Source organism: Glossina fuscipes, unplaced genomic scaffold (genome assembly GCF_014805625.2).
Source record: "Glossina fuscipes isolate IAEA_lab_2018 unplaced genomic scaffold, Yale_Gfus_2 59, whole genome shotgun sequence".
Lineage (NCBI taxonomy): Eukaryota > Metazoa > Arthropoda > Insecta > Diptera > Glossinidae > Glossina > Glossina fuscipes.
This window is the reverse complement of record NW_023998431.1, coordinates 5,195,863-5,200,720: the sequence shown is the minus strand read 5'-3', so window position 1 is coordinate 5,200,720 and position 4,858 is coordinate 5,195,863.

Below are 4,858 nucleotides of genomic sequence, written 5' to 3'. Positions count from 1 at the left end.
ACAATGCTGTCGTCAAAAGGAAATCGGTTCCTTCCAAATCTCCTCTCAGCTCACCCACCAAGCCTTCTCCCAATACACCCCCAAGTCGTCTAGAACAAGTCTTCGGCGACCGATAATTTCAAACAACTATTTGCGGTCCTCAGAACTTGAAAGATTAATTTTCGCGTTTCAAGAAAGTATCCGTCCGATGATCCTTCATAATTTTATTAAAGAATTTGAAGAAAAAATGTCTGTCTGTACCATTTTTTGCCCCGTTCAAGCACCCAGTACTACGAGGAAATTCGCTGGGGTTCTTTCTCAAGTTCTAACATGGTATCCTTTTTACAATATAATATTCAAAGTGTCCGACGTAACCTATCGTTTTTGGATTTTTACTTAAATTTAAACAAGGTTGATTTCTGCATCTTGAGTGAAGTTTTTCTGAAAGACGAAAATTGTTGTGAAGTTAATGTTTCGAATTATGCCTCAGCCACCAAATGCCGAAATGATGGCTGCGGCGGTGTTAGTATATTAGTTAAAAAAGGTGTCAATTTCAGACGTATTCCCTATAACTCTGCTGTTGACATTATCCTGAACCTGAAAGCAAAAGTCACCACTCTTGCATTTTATTCCACAGTTGTAACATTTCCGTTAAGAAAATAGAAAATTTCATTTCACGCAACTTTCTTATGGACCGTCTGTCTAAAGTTGATCTTCCTTCTGATTTATCATCAATTCAAAATGCCTTTCAGTCTGTGATCAGGTCTGCTAGAACCAACTTTCCTGACATTGAGACGTTCTCACCCAAACCTTGGTGGAAGCTGCAAGGAAAAAAATGAGCAAATGTGCCAATCCAGCTAGCTACATTGAATATATGAAAACACTGAAAGAATGGAGGTCTGCAGTTAGAAAAGCGAAAAGGACACATAGAGCTATCGCGATTAAAAATTTATGTGATAACGGCAACCCACGTTGTTTCTGGAATTATATCAATGGTCATCGACATTCTAATCGAAAATTAAGCGGTTGTGCCGTCTGGAATGACCATGATAATAAAAAATACTTGGATATGCTTAAGCGCTACATTCCAAGTGTCAATCCGATTACAATACCTTCAATTTCTTTTAGTAGTCTCAGCAACACACCCTTTTCATTGCATGAGCTAATGTATGTTTTACATTCCAGAAAGAGAGCTACTGCTGCAGATTGTGATGGAGTCAAGTATGACATGCTCAGAGCATTGTCTGGAGGAAGCCTTAGCATTCTCTTGCATGCAATTATCAACTGCTGGTCCATCAACTTTATACCCTCAGATTTGCGATGCATCAAAATAGTTCCCATTTCTAAGGCAGGTAAAGACTTAAATGATTTAAGTAGCTTCAGACCAATTTCATTGATATCTGTATTCATTAAGACTGTCAACCTCATGGTTAAGGAGAGACTAATTGGTTTCCCGAAAACTGAGAACACTATTTCAGCTCGTTCTTACGCCTATCAGAAACACAAATTTACGAATATATGCGTTAACGAACTATGTTTTCTCATAGCTAGCTTAAAAAAAGCAGGGAAAATGGTTGTCATGCTTTCCGTGGACATCAGCAAAGCCTATGACTGTGTCAACTTGGTTAAGCTTGGTAGAATTCTCTTAAAATTTTCGATTCCTCTTCAAATGCGGCTGTGGATACTTAATTTTTTATCCAAGCCTGTGTTGGTGACAGGTACTGAAAAAGTTGAAATATACGGTGGTATCCCACAAGGCAGTTGCTTAAGCCCCATACTTTTCAATCTATACGCAGCTTCTTTGCATTATCTTCAAGATGACATAACTCATATTTTTCAATAGGCAGATGATTTCCTAACTGTATCTGCGGACTCATATTTTTCAGCTGCTGTCAATAACCTCTCGATGAAAGTGAATTTGTTTTTCAATGCACGCGCTGATCTTAATTTATATTTTAAACCCAGCAAAACAAATACTATTTATTTTGTCAAAGGTTCTAAACGTGAAATCAGACTTCTTTGAAAGGTACCCAAGTTAATCACGTAAAATTTCTTCGATTTCTTGGGAGAATTTTAAATGACAGTTTAACCCTTCGTGGGCATTATGAAAAGGCGTTCAAAGACTGTCAGTCTGTATGCAACACCATCAAACTCATGACAAAAAATCAGGCAGGCTTGCCTCCCAAAAATGCTTTGACCGTTTACAAATCTCTAGTCAGGTCCAAAATTGAATTTGCACATCCCACAAGTCCCTTGAATTTCATTATTAACAAATGCAGAGTCTTCATGAACATTCTTGAATCGATCTCTACGTCAAAACAAAATGTCAACTTCTCTTGTATGCCAAGAAAAGGTCCTTTTTTAATACAACAACTCCTACGATATATATGCCACCGACGGTTCTGCCGGACATAATATATCTGGCTTCTCGGTCGTGAAACATCTATCTAAAACAGTACATCGAGTCAAAGTGGCGGAGGAACTTTCCTCAACTTTTATTGAGTTGTTCGCCATTCGACATGCTATTGAGGTTGCTATCTCCGATGGTATCAGAAGGTTTGTTATTTTTTCTGACAGCAGGTCAGCTCTACTTCTGATAAATAAAAGAGATGCAGAGATTCAATTTGTGTTTGATATTTATAAGATGTTGCAGGAATCTCAAGTGGATGACTGTCACCTCGTTTGGGTACCTGGCCACTGCGGCTTTTTTTTAAATGTAAAAGCCAACTTTCATGCAGTGAGAGCTCGTGTTGATAGGATCATTTTGTCCATCAAATACACTCCCAATGAAGCAATTCGGGCAATTCGCAACCACATCCTTCAACAGCTAAAGGACGAATTTAAAGAGATCGCGCGCATTAAATCCAATCGCCTTTTCTATAAATTAAATCCCACATTTCCATTTAAACCTTTTTCTTTTAATTCCTGGGAAATCAAAATCCTTTATAGACTCATGAGTGGTCACACTTATGACAAAGATGATTCGTGCTCTACCATGTGATGTTTGTGAAGTTTGCAATGTTGTTGAGTCTGCTGAGCATCTAATCTTCAGATGTCACAGGCTTGATGTCATTAGAAATTCCTTTAGCTTCTTCAAGCTATATGGCTGTCTCCTCGATCTCTTTGCAGCAAAAAATGTACGTCATCTCGGGGAACTAACTTGCTTTATTAGAAAGCTAATTTATCCTTTTAGAACTTTTTTTTTTCCTCTTCTTTCCCTTTTTTTTTTTGTTTTTTTGCGTTCATTCATCTTCTATTACCATAGCATTCCTTTTCGTTTTCAGCCAAAGTTTGCAACACTGTTTGATTTTCAAGAACTCAACAAGTACAATTACACACACACACACAATTACACTTAACATGCTGGCTCCAGTTATTACGGCCGCTCTTTTTTTTCGTTACGTTTTGTACATAATTGTGACCAAAAATTACGATAGTTTATTACCTGGACATATAAGCCACAAATCTATTGGCTTAGTCCATCTCCATTCAACATACCAAAGAAAACAAAATATATTTGTACATATGCATACAAAACCGTGTGATCTGTTAATTTCCGTAAAGTTTTGCAAATCGAGAATGGGAATAACTCGCATTGTGTCAGCCCCCCAAAAGGCTTCTAAATGTTTGATGGTGTTACAAAAACAGAGAAATTGCTTATTGTTCCCGTCCAAATTAAACTTGTGGGTCTGAAAATAAATAAGAATTTAACAAGCAAATATATTTACCAGATAATTACCAAAGCTCTGAAAAGGCACTAAAGTAGTTCTTTTAAATAGTTGGCATCAAACAATGATTGGATTTAAAAGCGTAGTAAGTCGGAGTTTGAAAACTTACAATATTTGTAGCATTGTAAATCAAAATAATGTAAATACCGCATGAATCTATATTAAAGTAGCTTTAAAATGCTGTAAAAAAACTATAATATTTCTTTTATGAATTCCTTCCTCCTATATTCATTTATATCATGCGAATCTTTATGAAAATCAAGCAAGTCAAACAAGGTTAAATTCTGTTTTCCAGAACTATTTTTTCATTTTTTGGAAGTTTAGCATCGTATCAGCAACCGACTATGAAACCGACTAGTCAAATTTGCGACTTTACCACAACCAAACCAGAAAGTTCCATTTATATTAATTTTTAGCACGTGAATCTTTGTGAAAATATTTTTCAAACAAGCTAAACAAACTTAAATTTTGCCTTCCAGAAATATTTTTGAATATCCTCTTATCCTTTACTATAAATAATCCTTTTATCTCTCTCACATTTCTGATTGGAACTCATTTTGTTATGATTAATTTTCTTTTCCACGACGGGTGTATGCGAAAATTCTGCTCGAAATTTTTAAAAAATTCGTCCATATCTGTCCATTTTGACAAATCTGTTCCGCTTTTTGAGTCTGCTTCTACAGGTTCAAGTCGCTGGACCGAATGTGCATATATACGAGTAACAAAGTACATCAAAGCTTTTCGTGTTTACTTTCAATGGAGACAAATTAAATATTGTAAGTAGGCAATGAATTTAATTTGAAATTTCTTTAATACAGGAATATAGGTGTTGGACAGAGAACGTTTTCCAGCTGGGAATTCAGAATAATCCGCTTATTCACACAGTTTTCTATCAAATTTTGTCAGGTTAAAATTGAATTTTTTAGGGGCTTGTGTAGACTATGTCCTTGGCTTCTGTTGAGCGTACATCTAAAGTACATTTAAGATATTGTACACTAATACCTGTAGAATTTGTTATCTAAGAACAATTTTTACAATAGTGGATTTAATGTTAGTTTTTTAAAGCCAACTGCACATTTAAGGTGCACGATCTTAATATATTTGATAGCTGCAGGAAAAATGTTGTTTGATTCTTCGCTAAAATTTTCGTT